This window comes from Lemur catta, chromosome 13 (genome assembly GCF_020740605.2).
Source record: "Lemur catta isolate mLemCat1 chromosome 13, mLemCat1.pri, whole genome shotgun sequence".
NCBI lineage: Eukaryota > Metazoa > Chordata > Mammalia > Primates > Lemuridae > Lemur > Lemur catta.
In genome coordinates, this window is record NC_059140.1 from 3384255 (window position 1) to 3407355 (window position 23101).

Consider the following 23101-nt stretch of genomic DNA (forward strand, 5'->3'; position numbering starts at 1 on the left):
GGCTCAACAATGAGCAATGACTTGCAAGTGCTGTGGCACGGCCACAATGCTCAGGTGGAGACGGGGCCACGTTTGGGAATGAGGAGAGAGAAGCAGAGGTTGAAGTAGAGAGGCCAGAAAGAACTTGCCCCTGGAAGCTCCCTCCTGCTCCACCGTCCCAGAGCAGAACTCGGGGGAGGAAGGGCTCAGACACCACGGGGTGGGAAGTGAGGAAGAGAAGGATCTCACGTCACTGCACAGGGATGAGCCAGAGAACAGACTGACAGGGCACCGTGGACGGCGGGGAGCAGAGCGTGTGCTGGGCTGCGCTGTCCTGGCTGGAGGACAGTCACGGTCCGGGACGTGCAGCAGCTGGGGTGTGACAGGTGAGGAGTCCTGTTCACCCTCTGCCTCACAGAACATGAAGGACGCACCCAGCCCGACGCCAGGCCCTTGATCCACCTTCCTTCTTTCTCTCTGTCTTCTTGCTGAGAGGGCATTTTCCTTCCATTTTGCAAATGAGCAAAGTGAGGCCCAGAGAAGTGGAGCCACCTGACAAGCCAGCAGTGGCACTGACTCCACAGCCTGGGCTCATTCCCGTGTCCCCGGCCTCTGACAGGTGGAGACTTGCTAGGGCAGAAGAGCTGTGGAGTCGCACACACATGTGGGCTTGGCAGCCACACTTCTTCCAACCCAGGATCTGACCTCACTTCTCACTGCCTTCCTCCCCAGCCTCTACCCTGCTCCCCTGGCCAAACTCGCTCCTGCCTCAGGGCCTTTGCTCTCGCTGCGTGTGGTGTGTTTCCCTCTGCCTCTTCCCAGGGCTATATGGCTTCCAGAGAGGCCTTCTCTCACCACCCACTGCAGCAGCCGCCCTGCCTCCTCTGGCCCCTTTGCCACTCCTTTCTTCACGGCATTTGTCCCCAGGTTTCACCATCGAGTCTATTTGTAACCCTGTATACTGTGTTTTCTGCCGTCATCTAGATGGTTTACTCTAGAGAGCAGGGACCACGTCTGTGTCACTCAGTGCTCTGCCCCCAGGTCCCAGCACAGTTCCTGCTCACCACATATTTACTGAACAATGAGCAAAGGGACCAGACACCCTTCTTGCGAGGCCCAGGCAAGACTTTTAGGCTGGGTTCTCTTCCTGGAAGAAAGGAGGTGGCCAGAGTACAGGACACAGGAACACCCACTGGGCCAAAGCCCAAACCTGACTCCTTCATAACTCATACCCAGACTCCCAGGCCGCTTTCTGAATCTCATTCACTGCGCTGCCCAGAGAGCAGGGAATAAGTACCCAGAGACACAGAAGGAAAACCAAGACACCGGCTGGGACTCAGAGCCCTTTACATAGTAAACAGCAGAAGCACAGTGGCAATACAGGTGGTAGCCACGCAAACAGAGCAGGGAGCCAGACTTGACGGGTTTGAATTCCCCTCCTGGCTCCCTGGCTGGACTCCATCTGCCTTCATCCACCGAGGACTTTCCAGGGTGCTCCCTGCCTGAGGACTCCCCACGCCCTGTCACTATCTCTTTCCTACTGCAGGAGTCTGGCCTCCGCGTCCACTTACTTGCGCTAGTCGGGGGGGGGGGTGGCTCTGCACAGACATGGAATAAATGGCCCAGGAAGTCCAGGTGTTCCCAGGGAGGAGGAGGGTACTGAAAGAAGGAAGGTTGGGGTGAAGATGGAAATCACTCAAGCCAGATAATTAAGCAAATTAGGAAAATATCACAAAGTAGAAGTAAATTACCTCACCATTCTTCATTTCCTTACGGCATAAAGACCAGGCTCATCTGGGTGCAATGCATGTGGAAATGTGGCATCTCTGACCCCCCAGGACACCTCGTGATGGGAAGGACAAGTGTGGCTGGCCCTGTAAGGACCCTCCTAGGTATTGCAGATGACAGACTTCATGTGCCCTCAGGTCACTTATCACTCTAGAGTTGCAAAGGGTCTGCAAATACTCCATGGCTGTTGATCACCATGGACGTAGGGACAATGCCATCAGATGGTGCTGCTGGCACAGTAAGAAAGCATAGCCCAGGTGTGCCACCGTAATGGTAACTAAGCTGGAGACTCAGAGACCTGTGGCTGGGGTCAGAAGGGGGTTGATAAGACCCAACTTGGGGCTCCCTGCCAGGACCTCACCCTGAACAGACAGAGAACCTCCAAACTCAATGCTGGGACACTGGGAAGCCACGTTCAGTGAGGACCTCCCTGCCTCACGTCCCCTGATGACGTTTGCTGAAGGTATATCCTTGAGATTTATGCGCCAGAGAACACACTTTTACTCAGTTCTCTCTGTGCCTCCTTCAAAAAATTCATTCAATCTTTCAACAAATGTGTATTGACCACCTGGTGCACACTGGACGCTGACCTAGGTGCAGGGGATCCACTAAGACAGACACGGTCCCCCCACAGAGCTCACGTGCGGGAGGAGGGGAGTCCGCAGGTGCGGCCTGCACTGCAGGCAGAGGGACAGGGAGCCCAGCAAACTGCCTAGGTCACTCTCCTTCCACCTAACAACGTCCCGATGTAGATGTTGGCATCCGCACTTCACAGTGCAGCCGTACGTACGTCAGGAGAGCGGGGCCTGATTTAAGCCCGGGCCATCGACTCCACACCCAGCTCCTCCCACGTCCCCACAGGCTTCTTCCTGATCCTCAATCCTCCTCTCTAGGTCAACCCAGGACGCCACCACCACAGGCTTAATGACATCAGGGTGCACAGTGGCATCACTGCACACGGGTGAGACGTGCAGCTTGGGAGAAGATGATCATCACAAGGAGCGTCTCAGCGGGGGAGTCAGGCCCTGGATCTGAGGCCCCAAGTGTGTGCTGACCAGGGAAATAAACGCTACTTTAAAGCACAAGTCTCACTTTTCTCATTTCTGCCAAAGTCCTCTGGTTCAAACTGTTACCTTGTAACCTCGTGTGGAGTTTCAGGTGCAGATGGCCTGTTAGTGCACATTGTCACCTCCCGGCCTTCCCAGACGCACATAAATAACAATAAAGGGATAAAAGGAGCTATCGACCCACAACAGACAGAATGGGAGGAAACATCCACAGGGAAGGAAACTGCAGACGTATTTAGAAGGCAGAAGGCTGATGAGGCAGGGAGGTGGAGACCAGAAAACGAAAGGCAAAGGGGCAGGGTGAGGGCAGAGCCAGGCCGCGCACATCCACGGAGCGCACAGGACGCCAGGGCAGAGCGCGTGAAGCTGAGAATGGAAAATGGGCTTTGCTGGGGACGCTGCAGTTGTCCCACTCGCAGCCCAGCAGCCAGGCTCAAGCACGTCCCGCACAGGACGCCGAGGGATGATTCCTGGAGAAATGGGGCAGGCAGAGGGCCCGGAGGCGCCAGGGCAGGGCAGGAGTGAGGCGGGTCTGAAACCACCAAGGAGAATCTAAGAAAGGGAGGTTGAACCCCTCCCTGGCCAGCTCCCACCCCCACAGACACCGCATTCTCACCCCAGGTTTGGCGTCTGGGGATGGAGTGTCCTCTCTGGAAAAACAATGGGACAGTGCTAAAGACCCCACACAGTGCCATGTGAGGGACCGCTAAGGAAAGAGCCAGGGAGTCAGTCTCCGCACTCTGCTACCGACCAGTCGTCCCTACCCTGCCACGCTGAGCGGCCACCTGCTTCAGAGCCGCAGTCCCTCGGCCTCCGGCCAGGGCCCCTGCGCACGCCACCTGGGCACTGACCGAGCAGGGCGAGCCAATGGCCGGGTGGGCTGTGTGCGCACGAGTCTGGCCTCCTGCACCCTGCGGAGAGGTGGCGGCATGAGGCAGGCGATGCCCCCTGCTCCCCCTAAGCTGAGAAGGGAACGCCAGGGGAAAGCCAGGAGTCGGAGGCATCCCTAGGACAGAGCCAGCACGTAAGGAGAGTCATCTAGGAGCCGATGGTGAAGACGGCCTTGGGCCAGACACTGAGGCTCAGACAGGAGAAATGAAACCACGGAGGGGGCTAAAGACATACCAGAGCAGGCAGGCGAACAGAAGTTTGCTGCCATGGAAACCCCAAAGGACGAGTTGCAGAAAGGGAATGACTTGTTTCCAGCTACCATCAAGCTGGACCCTTCGTTGGCCGCTCTACCTGCCGGGAGAGCCACTGTCCCACCGCGTGCGGGGCCTGCGCTCAGCCCACCTCCCCGGCTGCAGGGACCGCAAGCGACGCGGGCTGGGAGCCTGCCCTGGCTATAACCCGGACTGGGTGAGGACGCAGTCAGTGCAGAGAGAGGCTCACGCCAGCGCTAAGCGACACAGAACTCAGGAGAAGGAGGATCAGAACTGTGGGGAAGAGCAGGTGAAGGACAGGCCAGAGTGGCGAAGCCTCAGGACCCCCCAGGGCCTGGAGGGAGGAGCAGACGGCAGGGTGCACCTGTGGGTTCAGGACCCACTCGGTTATTCCAGAAAAAGCCCTGAACCAAGGGCTGAGGCAGCATGGCCGGGAGTAGCAGAAATGCCTTGGCTCCACGAAATCCTCAGCAAAACATTTCCTGCAGAAACACAGGTTCTGCACATAGCGGTGACCTTGCAGGGCATGTCCCACATCCCAGCAAGCATGACAATTTATCAGGGACTCAAGGGCTCTGAGCATCATCGACCAATCTTCAGCCAAATTTGGAGGGCAAACCTAATGCCTTTTTGACAAACAGGACCGCGCACTCCAAAATGCAAATAACTTTATAGACATCGTCATGATTCAAACCAGGTGCCTTTGACCTCATTTTAAATGATAATCTCTAAAACTTTCATTGTAATCCCTACCTCTCGGCCTCAGTGTATTGCAAACATTTCATGGTAATTTGCGATTACTCTTCTCTGACTTTTAAACTGGTTATCTGTGTTCACTAGGTCTTAGTGGATTCTGCGCTGCTAGGGCAACAACCCATGACAGGGCAATGAATAAAAATCAGGCTTTGGCTCAGGTTTGTGGAGGGGGGAAGCCAGGACTGAGGAGCCCCATCTGCTGAAGGCCATCCTGGGGCCTCAGCCCGTGGTGGGAGGAGGAGCCCTGGGGCAGGGCGGGAGCCACGGTGGGACTCATCTCTCTGTCAGGATCCTGCTCCCACAGGGACCCCCTGCGCCCTGCTGACTGACTCATCCACTCATAGGGCACAGCCCTCCTGCCCCAACCACTTCTTAAAGGGCCTGCGTCTCAGCACTGCCACACTGGGGATGAGTTCCCAACACGTAAAATCTGGGGGACACGTTTAAACCATAGCAGCCTAAAGAGGCTGACCACTGAGGAATTCCGAGCGCAGTGAAGGGAAGGTGGGAGTGTTTATTTCCCCCCTCATGCCCGGGCAGTCTGCCAGCTCCCGACCTGTTGGAAGGCAGGTCTGCCATCACCAGTGAGGTGCCGAGCCCTGTGTGACTGAGAACGCTTTGGGAACAGAGTCCGGGGCTGCCAACCTACACAGGGTCCTTCCTCCCACCCCCTGCCACTGGCCCAAGCGGGGGCCACAGCAGCATGTGGCTCACATACCCCTTGTGTGGCTCCACCCTGCCTAGGGAGCCACAGCGCTTCAGTCTCCTTGTCAGGGGATCCCGCACAAACACCCCCAGCACCTGCTTGGGCTGTGGACCCACAAAGGAATAGGGGAAGCTCAGGAAGCAGAATGTTCCTTGGCATTCTGACCCCAGGGGATGGGGAAGGGCCAGCAATGCTTTCTGTGACAAAGGAAAGAGGAGCACCGAGTCTCCTGTGCCTTGGAGCCCCTGGCTCAGGGTCCAAACTTGGTGGCAGTGGAGACAAAGGTGCAGCGCAGAGTCCAGGACAAAAGCAGCACCGGAACCTGGGAAGGTCACAGACACAGGGACTTCCTCACCTGCAAGCAGGCAGTGCTGCAGACAGAGCTGTAACCATGGGCCTGGTGCTGCCTGAGGGCTGGTGGAGCTGTGGGCATGAGCGTGGGGCTGCACCAGGGCAGACGGAGCTGTCTGCATGTGTGTGGGGCTGCACCAGGGCAGATGGAGCTGTCTGCATGGGTGTGGGGCTGCACCAGGGCAGGCGGAGCTGTCGGCATGGGCGTGGGGCTGCACCAGGGCAGATGGAGCTGTCTGCATGGGTGTGGGGCTGCACCAGGGCAGATGGAGCTGTGTGCGTGGGCGTGGGATTGCACCAGGTCAGATGGAGCTGTCTGCATGGGCGTGGGGCTGCACCAGGGCAGATGGAGCTGTCTCCATGGGCGTGGGGCTGCACCAGGGCAGATGGAGCTGTGGGCGTGGCCGTGGGGCTGCACCAGGGCAGGTGGAGCTGTCTGCATGGGCGTGGGGCTGCACCAGGGCAGATGGAGCTGTCTGCATGGGCGTGGGCCTGCACCAGGGCAGATGGAGCTGTCTGTATGGGCGTGGGGGCTGCACCAGGGCAGGTGGAGCTGTCTGCATGGGCTTGGGGCTGCTCCAGGACAGATGGAGCTGTGGGCATGGGCGTGGGGCTGCACCAGGGCAGATGGAGCTCTCTGCATGGGCGTGGGGCTGCACCAGGGGAGATGGAGCTCTCTGCATCGGCGTGGGCCTGCACCAGGGCAGACGGAGCTGTGGGCGTGGGCGTGGGGCTGCACCAGGGCAGATGGAGCTGTCTGCATGGGCGTGGGGCTGCACCAGGGCAGATGGAGCTGTGGGCGTGGCCGTGGGGCTGCACCAGGGCGGGTGGAGCTGTCTGCATGGGCGTGGGGCTGCACCAGGGCAGATGGAGCTGTCAGCATGGGTGTGGGGCTGCACCAGGGCAGATGGAGCTGTGGGCGTGGGGCTGCACCAGGGCGGGTGGAGCTGTCTGCATGGGCGTGGGGCTGCACAAGGACAGATGGAGATGTCTGCATGGGCGTGGGGCTCCACCAGGGCAGATGGAGCTGTCGGCATGGGCGTGGGGCTGCACCAGGGCAGATGGAGCTGTCGCCATGGGCGTGGGACTGCACCAGGGCAGATGGAGCTGTCGCCATGGGCGTGGGGCTGCACCAGGGCAGATGGAGCTGTCTGCATGGGCGTGGGGCTGCACCAGGGCAGATGGAGCTGTGTGCGTGGCCGTGGGGCTGCACCAGGGCAGATGGAGCTGTGGGCATGGCCATGGGGCTGCACCAGGGCAGGTGGAGCTGTGGGCATGGGTGTGGGGCTGCTCCAGGAGAGATGGAGCTGTCTGCATGGGCGTGGGGCTGCACCAGGGCAGATGGAGCTGTGTGCGTGGCCGTGGGGCTGCACCAGGGCAGATGGAGCTGTGGGCATGGCCATGGGGCTGCACCAGGGCAGGTGGAGCTGTGGGCATGGGTGTGGGGCTGCTCCAGGACAGATGGAGCTGTCTGCATGGGCGTGGGGCTGCACCAGGGCAGATGGAGCTGTCGGCATGCACATCGGGCTGCAGAAGGGCCGGTTCTGGGCTCAGAGGGGGCTGCGTCCCCACAGGGTCCCCATGTCCAGGCTTGCAGCACTGTGTCTCATGTCCCTCCCATGGTGCTCAGGCAGCTTTTCTGCAGCTGCCCTGACCAGGGAGCCTCAGTCCTTGGGTCTCTCCATCGCTGGATCCTCAGCCAACTTCCCACAGCAGCCACGCAGACCACAGCAGCCTTAGAGCACTGGTGGGGCTCGGAGGAACTGCTGGACTCCCAGAGCTTAGGCGTTCGGGGCAGGCCACTTCCACCTGAGAGGGGACTGAAGCATGCCCCAGGGTCCCTCAGGACAAAGGAGACAGAAGTAAACTCTGCATTGTCCCTCCCCGCTGCCCCACCGGCCCCCCATGGCTGCCAGGATGCGACCATTCCTGCTCAGGGCAGGCCAGGGTTCCACCCGGGATGACCCAGCCAGGGCACCTGGGAGCAGCTGCTGCTCCTCTGACAGCTTGCCTGCCCCACCCAGGCTTGCTCGGAGAGGGGCTCAGGCCTCTCCTTTAAAAAGCCACAGCAAGCATTTAACAAGCTAAGGTCACAGCCCAAGGAATTAGAAAATAGGAACATACCAAAGCAAAGAGAAGACAAGACATATCAAAGATCAGAGCAGAGCCAAACTGAAACCACAAAACACGAAGGATCAATGAAAGGAAGAGGTGGTTCTTTGAGAAGATTAACGCTACAAATAGACCACTGGCTAGATTAACTGAGAAAGCAGAGAGAGGATTCAAACATGCTCAATCGGAAACGAACAAGCAGACATCACAACCGATGCCACAGAAATGTAAGAGATCATCTGAGGCTGCTGCGAACACCTCTACGTGCACAAAGTAGGAAATCCAGACCAAACGGATTTATTCCTGGAAACGTACAACCCCTAGGTTCAGTCAGGAAGAAACAGAAATCCTGAACAGAACAATAAGGAATAGCAAGATCGAATCACTAAAAAAAAAAAATCTCCCAACTAAAACAGCCCAGGACTGGAGGTATTCACAGCTGAATTCTACCAGAACTACAACGAAGAACCGGTACCAGTTCTACTGAAGGTATTTCAAAAAGTTGAGAAGGAGATGGAATCCTCCCTAAGTTACTCTACGAAGCCAGTATCACCCTGACACCAAAGCCAGGAAAGGACACAACAAGAAAGGAAAAATGCCAATGAAGACCCCTGATGACCATTGTTCCAGACTTTGCTGGGTGCTCACCTTCACTGGTCAACTCTCTCTCATTTCTCTACTGCCTTGCAACACCTGCGGGTAACCGCTCAGACGAGGAGGCCACACACGATGCAATTTGCTGTCTGCGCGTGAAATGAATGACAGACGCCCAGGCAGAACCACGGATGGAATCTGAAGGAAGGGACGACTGGCCACTGCCCAGCATGACTCCTGTATCGATGTAGTGATTTGTGGACTGAAGAGCCAGCAGAGAGTGTTTCCACTTCATGCAGCTTTGGTAACTGAAAACAGTGCTGTTGAGACATTGTTGTTGTTGCACTAGACCTTGACAACTGACATTTACGCCTATTTGAATCATGGAAGCAAGAACTGTCTGTACCCTGCAGTGGGAACTGCGGTTCCTGTCTATTTTTCCATGCATTAAATGATACTTTAAAGCAACACAAAGGGACAATACTGCCTGCACCCAGATCAAAATTTATTTTCAGTGCTGAATTGGGAGAGGAAGTGATGTAATTGAGTTCTGCACAGGGTATCTCTGCAACTAACAAAAGTGATTCCATTTGTAAACCTTTGCTCTATAATCCTAAAGGGAAAGGTAGGAAGGAAGACAGGAAGGAAGAGAGGGAGAAGAGACATAGTTTTCAAATCCTTTAAATGCACTTTGCATTCATGACTTGCTTTTGGCCTTACCAGTATGAATAGTGTCAACTGTGTTCTCTCTGTTAATACTTTCTGTATGTTCCAGGCACAATTTGAAGTCTCCAGCTGCTTCTAGGCTCACTATTTGAATTGCTAGACATTTTCCCCGTTCACTAATATTGTACAGATTGTAAAAATAGGTCAGAGTAAAATATTTTTGTCTACTGAAATATGATTTGTGTTACCAGACTTTTGCTAGCTGGAATTAGTTTACAAAAACTAAATTCATTCTTTCTGTTCCAGAAACTCACTATCCTATGAAATGAGAGCTATCCTGTTTAGGTACCAATGATGCTATGAGAAAGAAGAAAATATTGGAATAAATTATTCTTTCTGCCTAAGAATACTCTACAGTTCCCAGGTGTTTCCAGCTTCCTGAAAAGTGAAGTATGGTTTCTAAACTGGAATGTGGAGACAGAGGGAAGGTACCTGGCTCACCACTCGCCAACGCGGAGAAAGGCCAACTCCGCGTGGCCTGGACAGCCACGTGCCACCTGGGCAGAGCTTTCAGCCGGCATCTCAGCACCTCTCAGATATGGACAACTAGGGCTCACCAAACATTAAAAAAAAAAAAAAAAATCCAACCCGAGAAAATACACCTAACAAAGGGCATATGAGAGGATTGTTAGATACAGGATGATTGGAGTATATCAGCCTCATCTCCTGATTATGTAGCAGGCAATGCTCTAAGCATTGCTCATGTATTAACTCAGTGCTGCAAAGGATCCAACGAGGCAGATACTATGCTTTGCCGTAGAGATGAAAAAGCACAAACAGTCAACTGAACTCAGGGCAAACAGCAAGAAAGCAACAGAGCCGGGCCCAGAGTCCACGGGCTTAACGTCTGGAAGACGCACACCCCTGCTCAACGTGGAGAAGGGACGTCACAATGCATGGGCTGAGGAAACAGGACGACAGGAACAGAAGGAGACTTCTTTACAAGATAAAAACCATAATCATATCATGAGAGATGTGATAAGATATTATATCTAGAGAATGAGTAAAGTGACGTGAAAAAGGACCAATCAGCGACAAACTCCTGGGGGCATACGCTGAAATCAAAGCTAGAACATCATTAATAAAATGATGAGAAGAAACAATCGAAGAAATCTTTCTCCAAAATAAAACTAAAATACAAATTTACAAGTTATCAGTGGAGAGAAGAGGCTGAACATTTGACTAACAGAAATGCCAGAATCAGAACAAAGGATGCTGGGGAGGGGGTTATTCAATAAAATCTCCCAGATTGAAAGACTGTCTAAAATTTTTCTTTTTAAGACTTGTGGGAAAATACAGCAGTGAATCTTGCTAGTTAGGGACGCAGTCAGGGCTGGTGGGACGGTCTGTGTGGGTATCCTGGGTGCAGGACAGGGCTGAGAATGGCAAGAGTGTCTTCCGGCAGGTGGGAAATCTTTCCCCTGTACTCACTCAGTGACCCACGCCCTTCTCAAAGGCACGACGCAGGGACAGGGGCATAAGGCATGGCAGCTGTCTGCATGAGGCAGCTCCCTGCAGACTGGACAGACCTGAGTTGGGGTCAGGGGCTGGGTGAGGGCTGCAAAAGCTCCGGCCTGTGAGGTTGTCACAGCCACAGAGACACAAAGAGAAGCCAAGAAAGAAGGTGAGGAGACGTTCATGGAAGCTGATCCGGAGGGGAAAAGGCGCTGTGCGCGGGAGGAACGCAGACCCTTCCCACGTAGGGAAACCTCCCGTGACAGGGGAAGGCTGCCTGCCATCAGACGGCCAGTGGTAGGTACCAGCCAGTGGCACTGTCCTAGGGGGTAGACAGAGTGCTGGGGTGGGAATATAGCGTCCATTTATACATATAACTTGGAATACTTTAACCTTCCACCATAATGAAATTATATCACGTGACCATAAAAGTTGTCGGGCTTTTGCTGCAGTCGCAATTGCTAATAGGTAGTTTTTTGTTTGTTTTATCTTGTTTCGTGGTTACCACACAAATATGTGGAAATAGAACCTCTGCTATTCATGAAATCTTTATAAAGTCATTGACTAACTTAGTGATGAGGGCTGAAAATATTCCCCGTGAGCTAAATTCTGCCTTAAAGTGTGTTTATGATGAGCACTTTAGGCTTTCTAAACAAACTGAAACTTACAAAAAGAGCACTGTACATTGCTTTGGGTGTGGTTTGGTTTCTAATGAGAAAAATAATCTGAAAAACCTGAAGAAAATAGTGTTCCATTTTCATTAAAAAAATCCTGTTATTATTCTTACTGTTTACCTCAAAGCTTTCAAATTTTCATTTGTAATTTAAAACATATGTTCACAAAAAGTGAGAAGCAAATTTCAATTTACTTACCAAATCATCACAAATTTCAGGGTCAAGGCGGAATTCGGTCGGCCTCCTGTCTTGACGTATCTGTGTCTTCAGACAACACTAAGGGTAAAATTAATAAACACATTGAAAACAAAGTGGAACACAATTACGATAGTTGTTCATTCCCTCTCATGAGGGCTGTAATAGCACAGAAACTTGGTCAACACAAACCTTTTACTCATTATCTGCAGAGTAGGACTTTTCAGTTTGTCTTATGAGGTTCGCACACACTCTGGGCATGTCATGTGATCAGGTGGGAAAATGGCAACGACGAGGCTCCGCAATCTCAGCAAGCACAGGAGGTCACTTTAAGACAAGGAGTACAGAATTATCTCTAAGCCAGACAGGACGCAACAATCTGCATAGAAATTATATCTTTCGTAATCCGTGACTCTGAAAATTAGACATTACCCTACACATGAAGAAACAGATACTGCAGAGTTAATTTTCTCTAAAGTGACAAATTCATCTTGCCCAAAACGAGCACTCAGTTTCTTGAGACACTCTTGTTCCTTTCATAACCCTTCTCCTCTTCACTTCAGATGTCTAATCTGAGATCACACACTGTCTCATCTGTCCCTTTGTCCCCGAGCCATGTAATAATGTTACTTTCCCCCCTGTTATTCCCAATTATATGCAGTGTATACTTCAGGACACGAAATGTGGAGGTTGGCTAAGGGTGAAAACCGGTGCGGTTAAGACCGAATGGATCTGCATTTGCTGTCTCCTGAGAGTCCTGAGGGGCTGCACCCTCAGCACAGGACGACCCGGCTGTCACTTCTCACAGCAGGTGCTGAGATACGTATTCAGGTTTGCATGTTTTTAATGAATCAGTCAGACCCAATTTCACTTACACTCTCATCAACCTTCATTTGATGTCTATGGATTTGCCTTCTGGAATTCAACCTCTACTTCCTTTCCACAGTGTCTGCACCATATTATTCCAAATGCCATGACTGCTTCCGTGTCAGGGTTTGCATATCCAACAAGGAAAACTACAGGAAACCTGTGATGGTTAATTGCACGTGTCAGCATGACTCTGACAAGGAATACCCAGGGAGGTGGGAAAACAGTATTTCTGAGTGCACCTGTGAGGGTGTGTCCAGAGCAGATTAGTGCTTGAACCCACAGACTGAGTAAGGAGTTTCCCTCACCAGTGTAGGTGGCCGCTTCCAACACATTCATGGTGTCAACAGAACAGAAAGGAGGACGAAGGGTGAGTTCACCATTTGACCTCCAACAGGCATTTTCTCCTGCCCACAGACACGAGTGCCTTTGGTTCTCAGGCCCTTGGACTAGAACGAGGATTTAGAACAGCACTTTCTCTGATCCTCAGGCCTGCGTGCTTTGGAATCTAGTCCTGTATAATTGGATCCCCTGGGCCTCCAGAATGCAGATGGTAGACCGTGGGACTTCTCAGCCTCCACTAGTGCATCAAGCTCCCTCTCATAATAAATCTCTTCAAAGTGTCTATACATACCTCCATAACTGTATCCACATTTCTGTCTATCTCTCTAACTGGTTCTCTTTGCCTGGAGAACCTTGAGAAATACAATAGTCAATTATGTTGCAATTACAGATAAACAATTGACTTTCAGTGTAACTATGCAGCATGTGCATACTTGCTTGTAATACTTGCGTGAACTGAGAGAAAATGACAATAAATTTATTTACCTGAAATTCACATTTAACCGTTTTATATTTTATCTGGCAACAGCAAAAAGGAGCATAAATATAATGTTCACTGGCAAACATAAATATATACATGGGTATAGAATTCTGTACGGACCTATAGATACCATGGCTTTAGCCCAGTGGGTCCCATTTGCTCTTCTGACCTCTGGAACTATAAGAAAGTCATCTATGTGTGTTCACACGTCTTTATGGCAGTTTGTTGCAAAAGCAACAGGAAACCAATAGAAAACTAGAATATTGTGCTATCCCATGAGTATAGTATTAATAAACTTGTTAACATTAATGCGGTCCTTTCTACTTCTGTGTGGAAAAAGAAGCCTGTCTTTAGTTCCACACCCAAAGAGGTGAGCCGCAGAGAGTGACGTACGCTGCAGGTGTGTCTGCAGGCAGGAGCAGGCTCACCTGTGGCGGAGAACTCTCCGGGGGCGACATGCTTCTCTATCCTCCTGTGGCGTCTCACACCTGGCAAGCCTTATTGCCGAAGTCTGTGAGCCCATCGTGTGGGGCTCCTGACCGCAGGCCCTGGCCACTCTCCTACTCGAGAGGAGGATGCGGGAAGATGAACTTGTGGGACACACATGCGTGTGCATCTTCATGGAACGGGCCACTGGTCGTGCCAGGTCTCTCTCACGGGTGCTGCCTGCCTGTCTCTGCATCTCCAGGTGGGGAGGGGAGCCAAGCCCTGTGTGGAGGCAGAGCGGCCCCACTCGCCACCAACACTGTACCTAGAAACACTGCGCTTCAAAAATGAGTCAGAAATAATTTCCCAGACCAACAAAATCTGAGTCAATTCACATCCCCTAGACTTGCCCTAGAAGAAACACTAAAGGGAGTCAGTTATTGACATTGAAAAATAAAATGATGGTATAGACACCAACACAAAACCACGTGCAAACAGACAGTTCACTGGCAAAGATAAATACATACCTGAATGTAGAATTCTATACTGTCATAAAGATGCTGGGTGATCTCTCTGTTTCTGTAGGTCTTCTGTTAATTTCCCATCCACAATTTGTAGTTTCCAGGAGACAGTGCTGCACGTCTTCTGCCAGATTTATCCCTAATGTTTAAAACATTTAGATGCTATGTTTACAAAAATCTATTCGGTTTCCGTTTATTGCAAGTATATAGAAAATCAGTGTATTTTTGTTTATTGACCTTATATCTTGGAGTCTTGCTAAATCACGTAGTGGTTCTACCAGCTTCGTTCTAGATTGCACCGACTGTCTACATCACAGGGGTGCCTTTTTGTGCCTGCATCACTGCCCGTCTGCAGTGCACGGTGTTGGAGAGAAACACCGAGCAGAGACGCCGTGATCCCGGCATTACAAGGAAAGGGCACTTAGTTACTTAGCAGTAAGTAGGTTTTCACAGGTGGAGGAAGTTCCCTTCTATTTCCAGTTTGCTGAATTTTGAACAGGAATCGATGTCGGATTTTGTCAGACGCTTTTGCTCTGTCTACTGAGAGAATTCCATGGTTTTTCCTTTTTAATTTTTTAATACGCTGAATTGCATGGTTTGATTTTTAGAATGTTAAACAAATTTTTCATTCCCAGGATGAACTCTTCTTCGTTTCCTATATCCTCAATTTGCTAAAATTTTCTTTCACAATTTCTGCATCTATGACCATTTGTTCATCGATATGTATTTTTCTTTCCTTGTTATATCTCTGTAATGTTCTTTTGGCATCAGTGTAATGTTAGTCTCATCAAATGAGTTTGGAATTAAATGAAATTTTCTTGAGTTGAACATTTTGTGTAGAATTGGATTTATTTATGTATATTCAAAACACTACAGGGGTACAGACGTTGAGGTTACATATATTGCCTTTGCACCGCCCAAGTCAGAGCTACAAGCCCATCTGCGGACGGTGCACACCGCACACACTGGGTGTGAATTTACCCATCCCTTCCTCCCCCCGTTCCTGTCAGACTTCTGATAAATGCTACTTCCATATGTGCGCAGAAGTGTTGATCAATTTGTACCAATTTGATGGTGAGTACATGTGGTGTTTGTTTTTTTGCATTCTGGTGATACTGCACTTAGAAGAATGGGTTCCAGCTCTATCCAGGATAATACAAGAGGTGTTAGTTCAGCATGGTTTGTTATGGCTGAGTGGTACTCCATGGTACAGATGTAGCACATTTTATTAACCCACTCATGTATTGATGGGCATGTGGAATAATTTGACAGAACTTACTGGTTAAGCTATAAAGGCATGGAGTTACTGTGGAGGGATGGTGAGGAATGATTTAACCATAAGTTTAATTTCTTAAATAGATCTAGGGCTATTCTAAGCTACAAATTAATTCTTGAGTGAGCTTCAGTAATATGTGTCTTCCAGCATATATGTTCATTGTATGTAAGTTGTGGACGTTATCAGCACAAAACTGTGCATAATTGTATTGGGGTTCTGGAGAGAAAGAGAACAAATAGAAGTGACGGGTATGTGTGTGTGTGTGTGAGTGTGTGTATAGATGTGGGTAAGGGAGGGAGAGAGATATTTATTACAAGAAATTTGTTCACACAATTATGGATGAGAGAAGTCCCAAGATGTGCACTCAGCAAGCTGGAGACCCAGCAGAGCCCATGGCGTTCCCCCAGGCTGAGTCCAGAGGCCTGAGACCCAGCAGAGCCCATGGTGTAACCCCAGGGTGAGTACAGAGGCCTGAGACCCAGCAGAGCCCATGGCGTACCCCGAGGCCGAGTCCAGGAGCCTGAGACCAGAGAGAGCCCATGGCATACCCCCAGGCCGAGTCCAGGGGCCTGAGACCAGAGAGAGCCCATGGCGTACCCCCAGGCCGAGTCCAGGGGCCTGAGACCCAGGAGAGCCCATGGCGTGAGTTCAAGTGTGAAAGCTGGCAGGCTCGAGACCCAAGAAGAGCTGGTGTTTCCGATGGAGTCCAAAGGCAGAAAAAGATCCCTTCTCAAGGTCAAGGAAGTCAGTCAGGAGGAGGTTTCTCTTACGCGTGGCAGGGGAAATGGGCTGGTATCAGCTGCTCTGTCCTGCTCAGGTCAGCAGCTCATTGGGAGCACCCACCCACATCATGGAAGGCCACTTGCCCTACCAGTCCACAAGCATGTATGCTAATCTCATCTGCAAACACTGTCGCGGACACACCCAGTAAAATGCATTACCAAATATCTGGGTGCCCCACGGCCCAGCCAAGTTGACACATACAGTAACTATCACAATAACAGCCACTTGTCTTTGAAATATATCTACAGACTCTGTAGTTGTATCACATTCTCATTCCTGAAATTGTGTCTTTACTCCTTTTCCCCCCTGATTCGTAGGGCTTGAGGTTTGGCAATTTTATGGATCTTCTCAAAGGACCAGCTTTTGGGTTCATTGATTTCTTTGCTGTTTCTCTGTCTTCCATTTTGTTGATTTCTACACAAATGTTTATTATTTTCCTTCTTTTCCTTAGTTTGCGTTCCATTTGATCTTGTATTTCTACGGTGTTAAGGAGGAAGCTGAGGTCCCTGATTTGAAACCTTTATTTTTCTTAAACTTACTCAGTTAATGTCATAAATTTACCCTAAAGAGTGCTATAGCAGCATCACACAAGTTTTGATCAGTGGCATTTTTGTTTTCATTCTGGTAAAAATACTTTCTAATTTCACTTTTGATATCTTCTCTGATCAAGGAATTTTCAAATATTTGAGGATTTTCCCAATATCTTCATGATATTAATTTCTACCTTAATTCCACTGAGGTTAGAGAGCAAACTTTGACTTTAATCCTTTCTATGTTGAAACGTATTGTGTAGCCCCAAATGAGGCACATCTTGGTCAATAATCCATGCACACCTCCAAAGAAAGGGGAGGTGTTCTGTTGTTGAGTGAAGTGTTCTATAAAATTAATTTCAGTCACAGGGTTGGTTTCACGTTTCAGGTCTACTGTATCTACACTGACTCTCTGTCTTCCTTTTCTGGCATTAATTGAGAAAGGGATACTGACACTTTTGACTACAATTGTAAATCTATTTCCCTTTTTGGTCATATCAGCTTTTGTTTCATGTATTTTAAAGATGTTATCAGGTACACAGCATTTAGAATTATATGTATTCCCGATGCATTTTATGTTATTATTATGACATCAGTTTCTTTACCCTGATAAGCTCTGTTCTCTAATAAAGTGTGATATTAATAGAGCCATACCATCGCTTTTGATTATCACCATCTTTGCTTTTCATTATGTTTTTCCCACTCTTTTCCTTTTAACTTCTTTGCCTGTTTATATTTAACATGTGTTTCTTACACATATTAAAAATCTTTTCCTTTTAACTTATTTGCATGTTTATATTTAATATGTGTTTCTTACAGGCAGTGTATGGTTACGGTTTCTATAACCCAATCTGACAATCTCTACCTTTAATGGCACTGTTTAGGCTATTTACATTTAATATAAATACTGCTATGTTTCCATTTAATCTGTCACCTTGCTATTTGTTTTCTGTGTTTCACGTGATCTAGGTACAAAATTATAGTCACAGATTTCAACGTCCCTCCCTCAATAAATGATCACGCAGGTGGACAGAGATTCAGTAAGGTTCTAGCAGGCCTGAACTCAGGTCATTCTTTCTCCGTGTATTTTCAATGATTTGTATGATTCCTTTTTAACCCCTTTACTGTCCTGGTTTTTTGTTCATTAAAAGCTATGGCACTGATAGCTACAAACATACACAATTATCTTTAAATAAATCTACTTAGATTCTTTGAGAAATGTACAATTTTCAAATTTTATATTTTCAAGAGCAATATTCCCTTCCAAAATTTACTGCATTTTCAATTTTAATAAGATAGCGAGTTATATTTACTGCATGTATAGTGCTATTTCTTTCAAAGAAAGTAGTTAAAATTTCTTTAAAGATTAGAAACCTAAAATAAAGCCAGAGTCAATAACTTTTAAGATGCTATTGTTTTGCCTTATATTGCAATTGATGGAAAAGACAATGAATCTCCTTGCAAAAATAGTCACATAATTGGACAAAGCTAAAATTTCAAATGGAAATACTTTAGTATTCATAATTAAATTTGCAGTATCTTATTCAAGTTAAAAAAAAAAAAAAACACCCTCTACTGTCATTTTACTGTTTGCCCCAGTGTTTATAGTGCACATTTTAAACTGAATATTGGTCTACTTCAAGGAGCATTCGTACCACTTCACACGACTTCCAAGAACTTTACAACACTATTCTTTTCTCCCATTCTTTGTGCTGTTGTCGGTGTATATTTTAGACCACAAACTTTATACCTCCACAGTACATTGTTTTTATTTTCCTACGAAAAGTCAATTACCTTTCACGTGGAATCTCTAAAAATAACAAAAGATTTTTTATGCTATCCACATACTTAGCATCAATTGCCCTTTCCGTCACTTCCTCATTTTCATTTTGTGTCCTTTTCTTTACACATGAAGGACTTTATCGCTGCTAGAAATACACGCCTGCTGGTGACCAATTCTTTCATCCTTGCTTTTCTGTATGTCTCAAGAAGTTTTTATTTCACACTTATTTTTCAAAAGTGTTCACTGGGTGCAGAATTCTAGTTTTTTTTTCTTTTTTTCTTTCAGCACTTTAAAGATGTCATTTCACTGTCTTCTGGTTTATACAGTGTTTTATATGACGTATGCTATTCTTTTTCCATTCTGTATAGAATGAGATCTTTTCCCTCTGTTTTTATTGATACATAACAGCTGTACATATTCTGGGAGTGCCCGTGATACTCTGGTACGTGCACACAATGTGTAAGAATCAAATCAACATAATTGGGATAGATATCTATCACCTCAAACTAATACATTAATGTTGAGAACATTCCAGATCTTCTCTTCTAGGTATTTTGTACTTTTTAATGCATTAGTGTTAACTGTGGTCATCCTTCTGTACTGTTGAACACCAGATCGTATTTCTTCTACCCAACTGTATTTGCGTATCCATGAACCAAACTCTCTTCACGCTTCCTTCCGTTTGTAAGATTTGCTCTTTATTACTGGCTTTAAGGAATTTCATTATTATGTACCTTGGTGTCATTTTTTTTCACGTTTCTTAGAGTTGGTTGACCTTTGTGGATATGTTGGTGTATAATTTTATTCACATTCAGAAAATCCTAGCCATTATTTTTTCAAATATCCTCTCCATTCTCCCCTTCTGGGACCCTAATTACATGCATGCGAGGCTGACTGAAGTTGTCCCACAACTGACTGATGTTCTTTTCATGTTTTTAATAGATTTTTTATTTAGAGCAATTTGGGTTTTTTTTTGTTTCATTTTGAATAATTTCTATTGCTATGTCTTCAAGTTCACTAATCTTTTATTCTGTATTGTCTAGTCTACTGTTAATTCTGTTCAATACACTTTTCACCTCTAAAAAATAAATGTATCTTTCATATATCTTTTATGTCTCCACTCACGTCTTCGTAAACTTTTTCTTGAACATGTGGAATATAGTTGTGGTAACTGTCTAAATGTCATTGCCCAGTGATTCTATCACTATTATTTGGGGGGCAGTGGTTTCAGTTGATTAAATTTTCTTCATATGGGTTGTGTTTTTCAGTTGTTTTATTTTTTAATCAGATGTCAGTAATTGTGAGTTTTATACCTCGTTGGGTGCAGGGCAGTTTTATCTCCCTGTAATCTTGGACTTTGCTCTGGGATGAAACGAAATTACTTGAAGGCAGCCGTTTCCCTTGAGGCTGCCATCTCACACTCGCCTGTCTGGGCCAGGGAAGCCTTCAGTGAAGGGCTAAGTGGAGAGGCAACGCCCTCCCGAGGGATTCACCCGATAAGCTGTGAATTACCAGGTTTTCCTTCTGTGGCTGGGAAAACAAACTAGTTCTGGAAGTATGTCAACTCTGAGGATTGTTTTCTCCACACTTTCTGGGTCTTTCCTGGGCTCAGGTATTTTACTCACAAGAATACACTCAGCAGCACTTAGCTGGAAACTCAAGGGGGGACCCCTGTAGGGCCCGAGGTGCTCCCGCGTCTTCCCTCCCCATTACTCTGCCCTGTCAGTTTACACACCGAGTCCTCCTGTGCCTCCACATTTTGTCTCCACAACTCGGGCAGACCACTGGGCTCTGCCTGGATGTCTGAAACCAGAAACCAGCCTTTCATATATTTTCTCTGGGTTTGGCTTCAGGCAAGAAGGTAAATCTGGTTCCTGCAATTCCATCTTGGTTGAAGCATGCAGTGCTCCTCAGTCCATTTTCCAACTAGCCAATTCATGAGAACATAATGTTCTGCGTTTTAAAATATTAAGATCCTGCCAATGAGAACTGTGCCCACCTAATTAGCAGCACCTTCTCCATGTCCCATCCCAGCAGCGCACAGATCCTCCGAGTACGAGGCAGTGAAAAGGACAGGTACTGAGGTGACGAAGGAAGGAAGAGACTGCTGTATCTGCACCCAGTGAAGACCCTATTCTGTTTTCACAACAAAAGAGAGACTAAACATAAAATACAGGGCAGACGATTTTCAGGGATAACCTTCTGCTGTTTCATTTATACTATTTTCCATGATTGCACAGGCATTCTAAAGATATCCTAAAAAAAACTTGTATTTTGGGGTAAGTGTTATGAACTGATAAAGGCATTTCTAAATATTATATATAATTTTAAAATTTCTATTATTATTCATTTTAACTTGCTCATTAAACTAAATTACTACAGCACAGAATATAACTTTTAAGCTTCACCTTGAGATACGTGATTTATCTTGTTACTTGAAGCACAACGATAAATAAAACCACTTCTATTTTACTCACAAAAATATACTGAGAGCCTAGGACAATACCTGACCTGTGACAGGCACTACATAACTATTTACAGAGTGAGTGGATTGTACACCTGAAAAGTCAAATATCTTCGCAACATTCACAAAGAATGCAAATGCTGACAATCTGCTGTGTGTGTGAGACCTTCTAGACATTTTCTATGCATACACGATCAAACAATGTACCTGCCTGGTATAAAAAAGCCATATACTTTTTAAATAACAATATAAAATCATACAAATATCTGTATTTCACTCTTGCCTAGTTAATATATTGTGGCAATTTTAGCCCTACATATAATTGCATAGAAATGTTACGACTAAATCCATTTTAGTCATAACAGAATTATTATGACTAAATCCAGCTTATGAATATTTTAGCTTCATTTTACTGTGATGTCAGGTTACTGTTGAAACATATTCTTCTAATACTCCAGTCAACTGACATACAGATCCTAGAAGGGAATTCATAATATTGTCTGTGTAAATGTTAAAGTCATCGAAGCACTACCTTGGTGGTGGGCAGTCCGTCATTTTTCGCATCTTGTGCATGGTTCCAATTCCCTGTCACCTGGTGAGACTGTAAAACGATTTCTTCTGGAAACAACACTTTTAAAACAAGAAAAGAGCATAGATGTCACTAAAAAGCTAAATATGAATAGACGCAACCTACATATTTATGGCTGATCCTAAAGTAATCCATATTCCAATCCATTCCTTTGTGAACCCCCTTCTATTGTATTTCTAAATTATAGAATTATGCCAGCACTGCATATTCTTTGCCACAAAGCCTTGTCTTGTCTATTTGTAAGTACACACATCTCACTTGTCTGTTTGTAAGGAGAAACGTAAATTGCATTACAAGGGACAAGCAGAGCACAATGAATTTATTTTCAATTATTTAAGCATGCGATGTTTAGTTGCTGTGTAAGCTGAAATTGAAGGAAAATACTGAAACTCTCCAATAGAAAATTAAAAACGTGGATATCACATAGTTTTACTTCTAATATTATGATTGTTGAGGATGTGTTCTACTCAAAATTTAACATGAAGCCTATAAAAATACACTGGGAAAATGTAACACCATCATTCTGCAAACATAATACCTTGTACGCTTAAGCGGATGGCATGTTCAAGGCCAAAGTGGCACCACCTGCTTACGGTCCTGCCAGAAAGGAAACAACATAAAATAAGTAACCTCACATTTACAACTATTGAGGCTACCATACATAATGGAAATTTGATTATATAATCTTTAAATCAATACAATAATGTTAACATTTACAAAATACTTTTAAATAAGGACCATATCAGATGTCAGGTCTTACAAGGTCCCAAAGGTACTATTCGGAAATCTGAAAAACTAAGGAGTCACTTTACTATTTGTATCTAAACAAAACAAAAAAATAGAATGTTCATTAAAAAATTTAATAGATATGCCCCATGTACCAGGATAGGAATAACTCCATCCTTTCTGGGAATATTTCTGTTCTAATATACAAAGTGGACAAGTAAAAAAATACATAGCCTATGAAGGATGAGTAAAATGTTAATATTAAAGCATCAACAGAAAAGTCATTTTGAGCCAGGAACGGTGGCATGCCCCCAGAGTCCCAGCTACTCAGGATGCTGGGGCAGAAGGATCACTTGAGCCCAGGAGTTGGAGGCTGTAGTGTGCCATGATCTCACTTGTGAACAGCCACTGCACTCCATCCTGGGCAACACGGCAAGACCCCATCTCTTGAAAAAAATAAATAAATTTGATGGTAAGTATTCACCACCCTGAAATTCACTGGAACAAAAAAAAACAAAGAGAGCAACATACGAAAAATAAAAGTCCATCTTCAATGAAACAAGAGGACCTAAAACACAAATGATGAAAAATATCTGTTAAAGAGAATCTGGGATCCAACAATCAAAGGTACAAGAGCTGATTCACCTTCTCAGAGCTTGAACCAGATACAGATTTCCGGAAAATTCAGATCTGGGGGCCTGTTGGGCCACCTGACCATTCTCTATTGGCTCACGAGGCGCATGGCGG

General features: G+C 47.0%; 1 long non-coding RNA gene across 8 annotated transcripts in view; it reads right to left on the reverse strand.

The window, feature by feature from the left end:
* The window catches only part of LOC123648941, a 97827-nt gene that overhangs the window by 49724 nt on the left and 25002 nt on the right, over positions 1-23101 (reverse strand). For 6 of the 8 annotated variants that reach the window (XR_006738836.1, XR_006738831.1, XR_006738834.1 and 3 more), the window contains exons 4-8: positions 22167-22225; positions 21572-21669; positions 14210-14342; positions 11759-11893; positions 11570-11647 (exon numbers count right to left, since the gene is read on the reverse strand). This is a non-coding gene — a long non-coding RNA (uncharacterized LOC123648941). The remainder of the gene's footprint in view (positions 1-11569; positions 11648-11758; positions 11894-14209; positions 14343-21571; positions 21670-22166; positions 22226-23101) is intronic. The other 2 variants (XR_006738838.1, XR_006738832.1) reach the window with 1 other exon arrangement.